The 16,034-nt window shown below is 47.5% G+C and overlaps 1 protein-coding gene across 4 annotated transcripts in view; it reads left to right on the top strand.

Annotated features, from left to right (window-relative positions):
* The window catches only part of LOC110504090 (chloride channel protein 2), a 195,518-nt gene that overhangs the window by 51,223 nt on the left and 128,261 nt on the right, over positions 1–16,034 (top strand). The gene's annotated exons all lie outside the window — the stretch shown is intronic.

The raw sequence follows: 16,034 nt of genomic DNA on the forward strand, positions 1-16,034 counted from the left end.
ACAAGGCTCGACACCAGTTTAAATGCAGCAGGGGTAGTCAACCGGAGGTACTGCCGTGGGTCTGCAAAAATGTAAATACTTTATATAGAACAAAAATACTAATGCAACATTCAACGATTTTACAGAGATGCAGTTCATATAAGGAAATCAGTCAATTGAAATATATTCATTCGGCCCTAATCTATGGATTTCACATGACTGGGCAGGGGCGCAGCCATGGGTGGGCCTGGGAGGGAATAGGCCCACCCACTTGGGAGCCAGGCCCACACACTGGGGAGCCAGGCCCTGCCAATCAGAATTATTTTTCTACACAACAGGGATTTATTACAGACCGAAATACTCCTCAGTTTTATCAGCTCTCTCTCCGATGATCCCGGATGTCGAGGTCCTGGGCTGAAGTGGTTTCACGTGGTCGGTCTGTGGTTGTGAGGCCGGTTGGACGTACTGTCAAATTCTCTAAAACAACTTTTGGAGATGGCTTATGGAAGAGAAATTAACATCAAATTCTCTGGCAACAACTCGGGTGGACATTCCTAGTGTCACCATACCAATTGCATGCTCCCTCAAAACTTGAAACATCTGACGCATTGTGTGAAAAACCTGCAAATTTTAGTGGCCTTTTATTGTGCCCAGCACAAGGTGCCCTTGTGTAATGATCATGCTGTTTAATCAGCTTCTTGATATGCCACACATTTCAGGTGGATGGATTGGACATGATTTGGAAAGGCACATACCTGTCTATATAAGGTCCCACAGTTGACAGTGCATGTCAGAGCAAATACCAAGCCATGAGGTTGAAGGAATTGTCTTTAGAGATCCGAGACAGGATTGTGTGAGGCACAGATCTGGGGAAGGGTACCAAAAGATGTCTGCAGTATTGAAAGTCCCCAAGAACACAGTGGCCTCCAATATTATATGGAAGGAGTTTGGAACCACCTAGACTCTTCCTAGAACTGACCTCCTGATCAAACTGAGACATCCGGAGAGAATGGTCTTAGTCAGGGAGGTGACCAAGAACCCGATGGTTACTGACAGTGCTCCAGAGTTCCTCTGTGGAAATGGGAGAACGTTCCAGAAGGACAACCATCTCAGCAGCACTCCACCAATCAGGCCTTTATGGTAGTGGCCAGATGGAATCCACTCATCAGGAAAAGGCACATGACAGCCCACTTGGAGTTTGCCAAAATGCACCAAACGGACTCTCAAACCATGATAAACAAGATTCTCTGGTCTGATAAAACCAACATTAAATTATTTGGCCTGAATGCCAAGAGTCACGCCTGGAGGAAACTTTGCACTATCCCTACAGTAAAGCATGGTAGTGGTAGCATCATGCTGTAAGGAAGTTTTTCAGCGGCAGGGACTGGGAGACGAGTCAGGATTGAGGCAAGGATGAGCAGAGCGAAGTACAGAGATCCTTCATCAAAAACCGCTCGTCGTCCTGTTGGAAGGTGAACCTTCGCCCCAGTCTGAGGTCCTCTCAGACTGGGGCGAAGGTTCACCTTCCAACAGGACGACGACTCTAAGCACACAGCCAAGACAACGCAGAAGTGGCTTCGGGACAAGTCTCTGAAAGTCCTTCAGTGGCCCAGCAAGAGCCCAGACTTGAACCAATCTAACATCTCTGGAGACCTGAAAATAGCTGTGCAGCGACACTCCCCATCCAACCTGACAGAGCTTGAGAGAATCTGCAGAGAGGAATGGGAGAAACTCCCCAAATACAGGTGTTCCAAGCTTGTAGCGTCATACCCAACAAGACTTGAGGCTGTAATCACTGCCAAAGTTGCTTCAGCAAAGTACTGATTTAAGGGTCTGAATGTGATGTATACAATAGAAGTCGGAAGTTTACTTACACTTAGGTTGGAGTCATTAACTTGTTTTTCAACTACTCCACAAACTATAGTTTTGGCAAGTTGGTTAGGACATCTACTTTTTTTCATGACACAAGTAATTTTTCCAACAATTGTTTACATACTATGAATTTTAAGTGAAATTATCTGTATCCCAATTCCAGTCGGACAGAAGTTTACATACACTAAGTTGACTGTGCCTTTAAACAGCTTGGAAAATTCCAGAAAATGATGCCATGGCTTTAGAAGCTCCTGATAGGCTAATTTACATTATTTGAGTCAACTGGAGGTGAACCTGTGGATGCATTTCAAGGCCTACCTTCAAACTCAGTGCCTCTTTGCTTGACATCATGGGAGAATCAAAAGAAATTCAGCCAAGACCTCAGAAAAAAATTGTAGACCTCCACAAGTCTGGTTCATCCTTGGGAGCAATTTCCAAATGCCTGAAGGTACCACATTCATCTATACAAACAATAGTACGCAAGTATAAACACCATGGGTCCACACAGCTGTCATACCTCTCAGGAAGGAGACGTGTTCTCTCTCCTAGAGATTTAACATACTTTTGTTTGAAAAGTGCAAATCAATCCCAGAACAACAGGACCTTGTGAAGATGCTGGAGGAAACCGGTACAAAAGTATCTATATCCACAGTAAAACGAGTCCTATAGCGACATAACTTGTTAAGGCTGCTCAGCAAGGGAGAAGCCACCTCTCCAAAACCGCTGTAAAAGAGCCAGACTACTGTTTGCAACTGCACATGGGGACAAAGATCGTACTTTTTGGAGAAATGTCCTCTGGTCTGATGAAACAAAAATAGAACTGTTTGGCCATAATGACCATCATTATGTTTGGAGGAAAAAGGGGGAGGCTTGCAAGCAGAAGAACACCATCCCAACTGTGAAGCACGGGGGTGGCAGCATTATGTTGTGGGGGTGCTTTGCTGCAAGAGGGTCTGGTGCACTTCACAAAATAGATGACATCACAAGGATATATTGAAGCAACATGTCGAAGTTAAAGCTTGGTCACAAATGGGTCTTCCAAATTTACAATGACCCCAAGCATGCTTCCAAAGTTGTGGCAAAATGGCTTAAGGACAACAGAGTCAAGATATTGGAGTGGCCATCACAAAGCCCTGACCTCAATCCCATACAAAATGTGTTGGCAGAACTGAAGAAGCGTGTGTGAGCAAGGATCCTACAAACCTGATTTAGTTACACCAGCTTTGTCAGGAGGAATGGGCCAAAATTCACTCAAGTTATTGTGAGAATCTTGTGGAAGGCTACCCGAACCATTTGATCCAAGTTAAACAATTTAAAGGCAATGCTACCAAATACTAATTGATTGTAATGTAAACATCTGACCCACTGGGAATGTGTTGAAAGAAAGAAATGCTGAACTAAATCATTCTCTCTACTATTATTCTGACATTTCACATTCTTAAAATAAAGTGGTAATCCTAACTGATTTAAGACAGGGAATTTGTACTAGGATTAAATGTCAGGAATTGTGTAACTGAGTTTAAATGTATTTGGCTAAGGTGTATGTAAACTTCCGACTTCAACTGTATATGTTGCTCATTGATTTCCTCTTGGTAAATAAAGCTGAATGTTGTGGCAGTGTCTCTATCCCCTCATCACACTTCCAGCCTAACACTCTTGGGAGGTGTGTGTGTTCAGTTTGAGCTGTGGTTATGGGCCTCTGTATTTGCAACAGCTCTGTACAGATAGGCAATTACACACACACACACAGGCAATTACACACACACACACACACACACTATCTAGAGGAGAACGTTTGGTAATGCCATTAGCAGAACGCAGAATGGATAATCTCTTCAGATCACACTGAACACCTATAATAATTCTATTCTATTCTATACTTCTAAATGGCTCATTTAAGTACATTCTGTCACACAAAGTGAGTCTCGCTGTAGAAAAAAAGTGGAATGGGTGCTTTTGCATGGATATCCCAGCAGGGGGAACAGTTGAGCTATAGGACGATATAAGATGGAGCTGAAGTACAGAGCAGGAGGATGGTGATTGGAACCCTTGATTGAAAAAGAGAAACGGAGAGAGTACAGGAGAGAGGGAGAGTGAGGCTGAATTACACAGACTGGTTCTATGTTACTGTGGTGTTGCATTACCAGGGAGACGGGGTGAAATCTCAACCACAGAGGTTTGGTTACGCTAGCTAGGATCATCTACGGTCAGCAATGCTGGGGACAGTCAGGATGGGAGCTCGCGCGCACGATTCTCTGGGTATCTCCCTCTCTTTTGTCAATATTAATAGATTCTGTCTTGTTTTGCTAATGTAAAGTTTTATTCAGATATTTTGAAGGTGTAATCAAACATGATTGGAGGCCCTCCATCCACTCCAGACTGAGGTTGTGATGTAGTGGTTACACAGCTACACGAAATATACAAAGTATGTAGACACCCTTTCAATTGAGGGGATTTGGCTATTTCAGCCACACCCGTTGCTGACAGGTGTAGAAAATCGAGCTCACCGCCATGCAATCTCTATAGACAAACATTTAGTAGTAGAATTGCCTTACTGAAGAGCTCAGTGGCATTCAACGTGGCACCGTCATCCAACAAGTCAGTATGTCAAATTTACTTTTGGTCATGTAGTTTGGTGTGTGAAACAGTGGATTGTTGTGTAATGAATTCTGTTAAGAGCTCAGTCATAAGAACAGGCATGAAATATTCAGTGACAAGAGTCCACTGGAGTAGCCGTCACAACACACACAGAGTCAAACTTTCATGCTCTCTTTCACACGCGCGCACACACACACACACACACACACACACACACACACAGAGATTTTCCAGGTGGAACAGTGGGGTCTCATACTTTGGGGGTTTGGGGGTGGGGGGGGTCACAGGTACCCCAGGGCTGTCTGTCTGTAGCCCAGTTGTGCGAATGACAGGCCTCAGTGTTCTGTCACTCAATCCTGCTGTCACTCAAAGCTATTGATGTCGAGTCCCGAAGAAGGTACATCGTCCTAGGACACACACACACACACACACAGCCGATCTGCAGCTGTTTTTTCAGAGAAATTACACTGACACTCCTTTCCTCCGTTCTCTTTCTCTACACATCTCTCTGCCCCCTCTCGCTCTCTCTCTCTCTGCCCCCTCTCGCTCTCTCTCTCTCTCTCTGCCCCCTCTCGCTCTCTCTCTCCCTCTGCCCCCTCTCGCTCTCTCTCTCCCTCTGCCCCCTCTCGCTCTCTCTCTCTCTCTGCCCCCTCTCTCTCTCTGCCCCCTCTGGCTCGCTCGCTCTCTCTCTGCCCCCTCTCTCTCTCTCTCTGCCCCCTCTCTCTCTCTGCCCCCTCTGGCTCGCTCGCTCTCTCTCTGCCCCCTCTGGCTCGCTCGCTCTCTCTCTCTGCCCCCTCTGGCTCTCTCGCTCTCTGCCCCCTCTGGCTCGCTCGCTCTCTCTCTCTGCCCCCTCTGGCTCGCTCGCTCTCTCTCTCTGCCCCCTCTGGCTCGCTCGCTCTCTCTCTGCCCCCTTGGCTCGCTCGCTCTCTCTCTGCCCCCTTGGCTCGCTCGCTCTCTCTCTCTGCCCCCTTGGCTCGCTCTCTCTCTCTCTGCCCCCTTGGCTCGCTCTCTCTCTCTCTGCCCCCTTGGCTCGCTCTCTCTCTCTCTGCCCCCTTGGCTCGCTCTCTCTCTCTCTGCCCCCTTGGCTCGCTCTCTCTCTCTCTGCCCCCTTGGCTCGCTCTCTCTCTCTCTGCCCCCTTGGCTCGCTCTCTCTCTCTCTGCCCCCTTGGCTCGCTCGCTCTCTCTCTCTCTGCCCCCTTGGCTCGCTCTCTCTCTCTCTCTCTGCCCCCTTGGCTCGCTCTCTCTCGCTCTCTCTCTCTCTCTCTCTCTGCCCCCTTGGCTCGCTCTCTCTCTCTCTGCCCCCTTGGCTCGCTCTCTCTCTCTCTGCCCCCTTGGCTCGCTCTCTCTCTCTCTCTCTGCCCCCTTGGCTCGCTCTCTCTCTCTCTCTCTCTGCCCCCTTGGCTCGCTCTCTCTCTCCGCCCCCTTGGCTCGCTTTCTCTCTCTCCGCCCCCTTGGCTCGCTCTCTCTCTCTCTCCGCCCCCTTGGCTCGCTCGCTCTCTCTCTCCGCCCCCTTGGCTCGCTCGCTCTCTCTCTCCGCCCCCTTGGCTCGCTCGCTCTCTCTCTCCGCCCCCTTGTCTCGCTCGCTCTCTCTCTCCGCCCCCTTGTCTCGCTCGCTCTCTCTCTCCGCCCCCTTGTCTCGCTCGCTCTCTCTCTCCGCCCCCTTGTCTCGCTCGCTCTCTCTCTCCGCCCCCTTGTCTCGCTCGCTCTCTCTCTCCGCCCCCTTGTCTCGCTCGCTCTCTCTCTCCGCCCCCTTGTCTCGCTCGCTCTCTCTCTCCGCCCCCTTGTCTCGCTCGCTCTCTCTCTCCGCCCCCTTGTCTCGCTCGCTCTCTCTCTCCGCCCCCTTGTCTCGCTCGCTCTCTCTCTCCGCCCCCTTGTCTCGCTCGCTCTCTCTCTCCGCCCCCTTGTCTCGCTCGCTCTCTCTCTCCGCCCCCTTGTCTCGCTCGCTCTCTCTCTCCGCCCCCTTGTCTCGCTCGCTCTCTCTCTCCGCCCCCTTGTCTCGCTCGCTCTCTCTCTCCGCCCCCTTGTCTCGCTCGCTCTCTCTCTCCGCCCCCTTGTCTCGCTCGCTCTCTCTCTCCGCCCCCTTGTCTCGCTCGCTCTCTCTCTCCGCCCCCTTGTCTCGCTCGCTCTCTCTCTCCGCCCCCTTGTCTCGCTCGCTCTCTCTCTCCGCCCCCTTGTCTCGCTCGCTCTCTCTCTCCGCCCCCTTGTCTCGCTCGCTCTCTCTCTCCGCCCCCTTGGCTCGCTCGCTCTCTCTCTCCGCCCCCTTGTCTCGCTCGCTCTCTCTCTCCGCCCCCTTGTCTCGCTCGCTCTCTCTCTCCGCCCCCTTGTCTCGCTCGCTCTCTCTCTCCGCCCCCTTGTCTCGCTCGCTCTCTCTCTCCGCCCCCTTGTCTCGCTCGCTCTCTCTCTCCGCCCCCTTGTCTCGCTCGCTCTCTCTCTCCGCCCCCTTGTCTCGCTCGCTCTCTCTCTCCGCCCCCTTGTCTCGCTCGCTCTCTCTCTCCGCCCCCTTGTCTCGCTCGCTCTCTCTCTCCGCCCCCTTGTCTCGCTCGCTCTCTCTCTCCGCCCCCTTGTCTCGCTCGCTCTCTCTCTCCGCCCCCTTGTCTCGCTCGCTCTCTCTCCGCCCCCTTGTCTCGCTCGCTCTCTCTCCGCCCCCTTGTCTCGCTCGCTCTCTCTCCGCCCCCTTGTCTCGCTCGCTCTCTCTCCGCCCCCTTGTCTCGCTCGCTCTCTCTCCGCCCCCTTGTCTCGCTCGCTCTCTCTCCGCCCCGCTCTCGCGCTCTCTCCCTCCCCGCTCTCGCGCTCTCTCCCTCCCCGCTCTCGCGCTCTCGCGCTCTCTCCCTCCCCGCTCTCGCGCTCTCACGCTCTCTCCCTCCCAGCTCTCTCTCTCCTCGCTCTCTCTCGCTCTCTCTCGCTCTCTCTCGCTCTCTCTCGCTCTCTCGCGCTCTCTCTCGCTCTCTCTCGCTCTCTCTCGCTCTCTCTCGCTCTCTCTCGCTCTCTCTTGCTCTCTCTTGCTCTCTCGCGCTCTCTCGCGCTCTCTCTCTCATTCTCGTGCTCTCTCTCTCATTCTCTCTCGCCCTCCCGCTCATTCGTTCTCACTCCCCTCGCTCTCTCCCCCCTGGCTCTTGTTCCCCTCTAGCTCGCACTCTCCCCTTTTCTCTCTGCCCTTCTCTCTCCCCCCTTTGCTCGCTAGCTCCCCCCTTCGCTCGCTAGCCACTACGCGCTCTCTCTCTGGCCTCCTCTCCCTCCCCCTTCTCGCTCTCCCTTTCTCTCTCTGCCCCCCTCTCTTCTCTCGCCCTCCTCTCAGCTCTTGGCTCTGTGTTGGGTATATTCATAGATCCCAGCTGTCCACCTGCTCCACTCTCAGTGCTCAGGGGGGGTCAGTATGTTATTTAATTGGTTCCAAGAAGACGCGCACACACGTTTTCCCCTGCAACAGGTGTGAAGTCAGTAGGAGCGCAGCAAGGCGCCACACGTCACCATGGATAATAGCTGGCACCAGGCGACCATGCTGCTCAGCCCTCCTTCTCTCCATCTCTGTCATCATCCATCCTCCCCTCTCTCAGTCCACCTCTTACCATCCTTTGTTGCATCGTCTCTCTTTGTCTGTCCTCTTTTTCTCTCCTTCTCTGGTCCCTCTCCTCTGGGTGGTATGGTGACAGGCATTCTGGGATAGACAGGCTAGTGAAGAGGCTGATGGGCCCAGGCAGGAGATGGACAAATGGGTTGTCATGGGAACAAATAGATGACATGGCTGGGCTGCTGTCACTTGTGGCACCGCCTGCATCACCATGCCAACCCCAGATGGACTACGGCTGTTTCCTCTCCCCTCTCATCAGCCAGAACACAGCCTGCCTTTTCCCTGCATTTATTCCACTCTTTCTCTCACTCTCTCTACGGTCTCCTGTTTTCCACTTGGACCACATGAGTCTTCTCCGCTCTGTGGTATAGAAATTCAGAGGCAGAAGATGAGGTGTGTGTGTCTGTGTCTGTGTCTGTGTCTGTGTCTGTGTCTGTCTCTGTCTCTGTCTCTGTGTCTGTCTCTGTGTCTGTCTCTGTGTCTGTCTCTGTGTCTGTCTCTGTGTCTGTCTCTGTGTCTGTCTCTGTGTCTGTCTCTGTGTCTGTCTCTGTCTCTGTCTCTGTGTCTGTCTCTGTCTCCTGTGTCTGTCTCTGTCTCCTCTGTCTCCTCTGTCTCCTCTGTCTCTGTCTCCTCTGTCTCTGTCTCCTCTGTCTCTGTCTCTGTCTGTCCATTTTTTTTTTTACCCCCTGGATAAATATTAGCAAAAATAATGAATACAAATACTGAGCTATGTTGTATGAGAAAAAAGGGAAATGTATATTATTGTATACTAATACAATTGAGATGTATTTTTTTTAACAAGTAGTAAAATTAAATTATTGGCACCCCTGTTTTCAATACCTCACCTTGTGAGGATAACGGCACTCAGCCTTTTTCTAAAAGGTTTTATGAGATTGGAGAACACATTGGGAGGGATCTTAGACTAGTCCCCCATACAGAATCCTTCCTGATGCTTGATATTCTTCGTCTGCGTGTATGGACTCCCCTCTTCAAGTCAAATCACGTGTTTTCAAGTCCCGAGATTGAAATGGAAATGTTGTTTTCTGTTTTTTCTGAACCATTTCTTTGTGGATTTTGATTTGTGCTTGTTGTAATTGTCTTGCTGGAAGATCCACTTGTAGCCAAGTTTCAGCCTCATGGTTTCAGCCAACACCGGTGTGCATGGCCAAAGAGCTTTATTGTCATGTCATCAACAAATGTAAAGGGCATTGGCATTTGGATTGAAACCGGTGCTATGGTCAGATGACATGAACGTAGAGCTCTTCGGCTGTGCACACTAGTGGTGGATTTGTTTAGTACCTGTTAAACAGTCTCTTTCTCTGAGCAGTTGTATTAGTATAATGTATTAGGCCCATTTTCTTCTGCATACAATATAGCTCAGTATTTGTATTTATTTCATACAGTCGTTTTTGCTCATCTTTATCAACGTTGCCAATCATTTTGGACCTGCCGGTGTGCGTGGTGAGAGGGGGACAATACTTTGCGCTGCTTTGATAGAAACCTCGGCTCTGCTAAACAATCGTCTGTCACATCACAATGTCCTCACCATCGACAATGGCTGTAAATCATTGTCGATAGACAATACTAACATAATATCGCCCAACCCTAGTGTGTGTGTGTATGTGTATGTGTATGTGTATGTGTATGTATGTGTGTGTGTGTGTGTGTGTGTGTGTGGACAGTTTATTTCCGGGAAAAAGGTTCACCCTGGCCTTGTGTAACACGGACTCTTCAATATTCATATTGAACAAACTCAGACTTTTAACAGCAACAATATAGCTACACATACTGTACTGTACACAACCTGCTCTTTCTCAGCACTGTTGAAAAATGAAACTGCCTTTACACTTATTTGAGTATTTCTTAGGTCAGCATGTTTGTTTTCTTCTCTTAAAAGTTGTCTCTCAACTTTGAGTTGATAGTTAGTCATGCTCTTAAGACACCATGCTGTTTTGTCCCATTTAAAAAAATATATATACTACGCACGCACGCACACACACTTGTGCGTTTTTTGAATATTCATGTGAAACACATGAGTGTGTCCTGTCAGTCTGTCGGACGCCATGCTGATGCACTGTGGGGGTGTGTACATCATTCACCTGTTGGCCAAGTCAAGAAGGAACACACACACAGGTAACCAAGGAGACTAGGGCCTGTGAATCAATATTTGATTCAGTTCCACTGGAGCAGAGGTGTCTGCTGTGATCTTCACCTGCTATAGTGGCACAGTGTCCCATTGCCATACACTCACTGGCTGTGCAACTTTGCCACTAGAAAAGTGAACCGATCCAAGATGGCCACCCCTATAGCAATAGACTGTGGGTTGTTTAGCAACAAGACCGATGGTAGCCAAACAGGCGGGGTTTGGCTTGCAATCAAAGGATAGTTGACAACATGTAAAACTATATTTCCTCTTCAAATCTTTATTGAAAACATAAATATATTCAATGAGCACTTACTTTCCCTCCTTTTTTTCTTTCCATCCTTTATTTCCCTCATCTCTCTCTCCTTATTTATTCTCACACCCTTACTCCAACTCTCCTGTCTTCGATCAACTGTTCTTCTCCGCATAGCTTCCTGTCCGTGACACATCCCTGCTCCTCCCTCACTCTCCCCTACCTCTCTCCTTATCTGCTGAATATAATCTGTTTAGTTCTTTGTGCAGAAGAGGAGTGAGGGAGTGGAGGAGAACATGTTTGCTGACGGGAGGGTTGTTGATGCGTTATTCTGTTTGTTCCTCCTCTCTCTCTCTTCTCTCTTCTCTCCATCCTTCACTCTGAGCCCCTGTTCCTGCGTTATTACACTCTAATCACCAGTGAGCTGAGCGCTTTACACACTGACAGGCCAATCCACACACACACACTGGTTTTTCTCCTCTTTTCTAACTTTCTGCTTTAGTTTCCACTGTAAAGATTGTTCCCACTCCTACTCTCTGCCTGTCCTTTCCTTTCTATTATAAAGTTTGTTCAGTTTTGACATTACCAGTACACTAATATTATATAGTAGATTTACTGTTTGAGCTAGCGTTGCGTAATGAGCTGTTTGTATGTGCAGCCAATATACAGGACAGACAGACACTGAGTCCTGTGATAAAGTAAAAAACCTGTGTGTGTGTGCATGCATTATAATGTTCCATGTTTGGATGATTGAAGTGTTTTTGTTTGTTTAATTAGTCAATATTATTGATCTATTTGTTTTATCCCGTGTCTAGTCCCGGGGTGGCAGGTAGCCTAGTGGTTAGAGCATTGGGCCAGTAACCAAAAGGTTGCTTGATCGAATCCCTGAGCTGACAAGGTTCAAATCTGTCATTCTGCCCCTGAACAAGGCAGTTAACCCATTGTTCCTAGGCCGTCATTGAAAATTAGAATTTGTTCTCAACTGACTTGCCTAGTTAAATAAAGGTAAAAATAAAATAGCCGGGTCTTTTTCGTATATTTCTTAATCTCACTTTCTATCTACGAACTAAATATACTTTCCTGCAACCTGCCTCACCCAATGTGGTACGGATCTGCTATTTTTATTCCTTATAACTGGAACTTCCATCAGGAGCTAGCCAGCTAACTAGCTACTAGTCTTTGTTAGCCACGGCTAGCAGTCTTCACCTTTTTTCTCGGGCACCAGCCAGCCTTAGCTCGGACAAAACCTGACAGTCTGCACAGTGCAATATCAACCCAGATCATATTGGACTGCTTCTCTCTACAATATTACCGGATTCCTGCCGCTCTGGATCATTACACCGGATCATCGCAGCTAGCTAGCTGCAAACGAGTGGCTACTGTTAGCTAACGCCTCTGTCCTGGAGCAAGCATGAGTTAGCCTCGAGCTAGGCACATATACCAGCTAATTCTAGGGCTGCAGTACCTCCTTTGCCAATTGGCCTGGACCCTTTATTTGTCAACATGGAGCCCCGCCAATCCATCATGACTGGACTGCCGACGTGATCGCCCGATGTGGTCTCAACAGGCTATTCAGTTACGATGTCACCGAAGAAGCATCTACTAGCCCCGGCACGCTAGCTTTTCAGAACGCTGTGTCCCCTGCTCGCCTAGCGTAGTAGTGACTATGGAACTGTCTTACCTATTGCTGCTCTTTTGACCCTATGATCACTCAGCTACACAGCTGATGCCCCCCGGACTGTTTCAATAACACAGTACCTCATTTTGTTTACCTGTCGGCCCCAGCCTCGAACTGGAAGGAACACATATTTTGATGTATTACACTTGTGATTTTATGAAGTTAAATATTTATAATACTGTAGTTTGAATATCGCGCTCTGCAATTTCACCGGATGTTGACCAGGTGGGATGATACCGTCCCACCTGCCCATAAGAAGATCACCAACCATTTTGAATACCACCGTACCTTCTCCGCTATGCAATCTGGTTTCCGAGCGGGTCACGGGTGCACCTCAGCCACGCTAAAAGGTCCTAAACGATATCACAAGACAATACTGTGCAGCCATCTTCATCGACCTGGCCAAGGCTTTCGACTCTGTCAGTCACCGCATTCTTATCGACAGACTCAATAGCCTTGGTTTCTCAAATGACTACTACTTCTCAGAGTTCAGTGTGTCAAATCGGAGGGCCTGTTGTCCGGACCTCTGGCAGTCTCTATGGGGGTACCACAGGGTTAAATTCTCGGGCTGACTCTCTTCTCTGTATACATCAATGATGTCGCTCTTGCTGCTGGTGATTCTCTGATCCACCTCTACGCAGACGACACCATTCTGTATACTTCTGGCCATACAACTCTCCTTCCGTGGCCTTCAACTGCTCTTAAATGCAAGTAAAACTAAATGCATGCTCTTCAACCGATCACTGCCCGCACCCTCCCGTCCATCTAGCATCACTACTCTGGACAGTTCTGACTTAGAACATGTGGACAACTACAAATACCTAGGTGTCTGGTTAGACTGTAAACTCTCCTTCCAGACTCACATTAAGCATCTCCAATCCCAAATTAAATCTCAAATCGGCTTCCTATTTCTCAACCAAGCATCCTTCACTCATGCTGCCAAACACTCCCTCGTAAAACTGACTATCCTACCGATCCTTGACTTCGACGATGTAATTTACAAAATAACCTCCAACACTCTACTCAACGAATTGGATGCAGTCTATCACAGTGCCATCCATTTTGTCACCAAAGCCCCATATACCACCCACCACTGCGACCTGTATGCTCTCGTTGGCTGACCCTTGCTTCATATTCGTCGCCAAACCCACTGGCTCCAGGTCATCTATAAGTCTTTGCTAGGTAAAGCCCCGCCTTATCTCAGCTCACAGGTCACCATAGCAGCACCGGTGCTGGTCATTGCCAAAGCCAATTCCTCCTTCTGCTGCCTTTCCTTGCAGTTCTCTGCTGCCAATGACTGGAACGAATTGCAAAAATCACTGAAGCTGGAGTCTTATATCTCCCTCTCTAACTTTTTAAGCATCAGCTGTCAGAGCATTTTACTGATCATTGCACCTGTACACAGCCCATCTGTAAATAGCCCAACCAACTACCTCATCCCCATATTATTTATTTTTTGCTCCTTTGCACCCCAGTATCTCTACTTGCACATCTATCACTCCAGTGTTTAATTGCTAAATTGTAATTATTTCGCTACAATGGCTTGTTTATTGCTTTACCTCCCTAATCGTACTACATTTGCACACACTGTATATAGATTTTTATGTTGTGTTATTGAGTGTACGTTTGTTTAACCCAAGTGTAACTATGTTTGTGTCGCACTGCTTTGCTTTATCTTAGCCAGGTCGCAGTTGTAAATGAGAACTTGTTCTCAACTAGCCTACCTGGTTAAATAAAGGTGAAAAAAAATATTTAAAAACGTAAAAAGAATCTACAACATGTTTCTATCACTCTCCATCCCTCGCCTATGACTCATCCTGTGTGAAGGTGTGGGTGCTAGCATGTGTTTCTGTCCTCACTAGTAGCATCCAACCCTGAGTGTGTTTGAGGTTGTGCTTTGCAGTGTTTTAATGGGGCACTCTCATTGAATAGCTTATAGAGTGTAGCTCTACTCCGCCAAGTCAGCCATTACGCAATTTTCAACTACCTGCCTCCCTCTCTTGCAGTATCATTGATTTGCTTTCCCTCTCTTTTTCTCCCTCCTGTCTGTCCCTCTCTTGCGGTATTTCTCCCTCAATTCCTCTTTACTTCTTTCTTTCACTCCCTCCTTTTTTCTCTCCTGCAATATTGCTCCTTAGCCTCCTCTCTCTCTCTAATCCTCTTGTTCTCTCGTTTGTTAATTCAGTGTCTCTTGTTTGTTCTGCTTCTTTTTTCTTCTGTTTCTCCTTGACCACTAGTCCCAGCCATCCTTAAAAAGCCATGGTGGATTTAAACAAAGACACATACAGGTAACTGCCAAAATAAAGGAAACACCAACATGGTGTTTTAGTAGGGCGTTGGGCCACAACGAGCCAGAACTGCTTCAAAGCACCCTGGCATAGATTCTATAATTGTCTGGAACTCTATTGGAAAGATGAAGACACCATTATTCTGTGAGAAATTCCATAATTTGGTGTTTTGTTAATGGTGGTGGAAAACACTATCAGGCACCCCTTCATCTCCCATAAAAATTCTATCTGGTTGAGATCTGGTGACTGAGATGGCCATGGCATATGGTTTTCATGCTCATCAAACCATTGGGACCACATGACCCTAAATATGATGGGATGTTAATTTCCTATTTAATTCTTGAACCATACCTTTTGTGGAAGCACCTGCTTTCAATATACTTTGTATCCCTCATTTACTCAAGTGTTTCCTTTATTTTGTCAGTTACCTGTATGTGATATGTAGGGCCAGGGGTTCTTCCTGGTCACATCATGGAAACACTGCTTTGTATTGAAATATGTACTGTACTGTGAGATATATATATATATATATATATATGGCCTTCCCACACGCACGTACCCAAGGACACACGCACTCTTTCTCTCACACATACGTTCCCTAACTGTGTTGTGTGGTTTGTCCCCAGGGTCAGGGTATCCCTACACTCAGGCTCCACCCCGGGACTTTCTGTCTGGTAAACCCAAACAACCATTATGATTATCACCACATCCTAACGTATTAGAACATTATTAAACAATAATAATACCTACTGAACCCTATTAACCCCCCCCCCCCACACACACACACACTATTAATGCCATCAATTAATATCAACACCATCTGTCTGTCTCAGATAAACCATAACCCCTACCTAACCCTTAGCTTAAAGGAGAAGTTAGATTTTAAAATCGAATCCAATTTTTAAAAACATTTTTGTAAATGGAATGTTTTAGAAGGGTCCAGACACTTTTTTAATTTATTTTTTGCGATGTATTATTTATTTTTTCCCCCTTGTTTTTGAGAAACTTATCACAACCAGCTATTTTACTTTCCTCATCCTGGTTGTGTAGTACTGGGGCTCTAAAAAAAAACACAGAAATGTTATTTTAGAAACGGAAATGGTCACTATGGTGATGTAGGTCATTAAATGTTGTACATGTGAAGTTGTCATTCTGAATTTTATCCCGAACCGTTACATGTATTTTTTTATTTTGTGCAACTCGAGCCATTTCCTCTATCCAGCTGTTCTGTGTAGCCTGCTGCTACAGGTAACTACCATAATAAAGGAAACTTGGTGTATTAATAGGGCGTTGGGCCTTCATGAGCTGCCAGAACATGCCTTTTGCATAAAGTCTACAGGTGTCTGGAACTTCCTGTGTGGAAGCACCTGCTTTCAATATACTTTGTATCCCTCATGAACTGAAGTGTTTCCTTTATTTTGGCAGTTACCCTGTAGAATGGATGCAGCGGTATCGCTCGAGTTGCAACAAAATGGAATATAACGTTGCAAATGAGGATTGGAATGAAAATTGTGTACAAGATTTAAAGATCTGCATCACTATATGGAGAGCTTTTCCATTTCTAAAAGGACGTATTTGGGGGTTTTTCAGAGCCCCCCCAAACTGCACAACAAGGATGAGGAAATGAATCGCTGGATGGGGTAAGTTTCTCAAAA

The sequence above is a fragment of the Oncorhynchus mykiss genome, chromosome 24 (genome assembly GCF_057628025.1).
Source record: "Oncorhynchus mykiss isolate SJ-2025 chromosome 24, ASM5762802v1, whole genome shotgun sequence".
Classification (NCBI taxonomy): domain Eukaryota; kingdom Metazoa; phylum Chordata; class Actinopteri; order Salmoniformes; family Salmonidae; genus Oncorhynchus; species Oncorhynchus mykiss.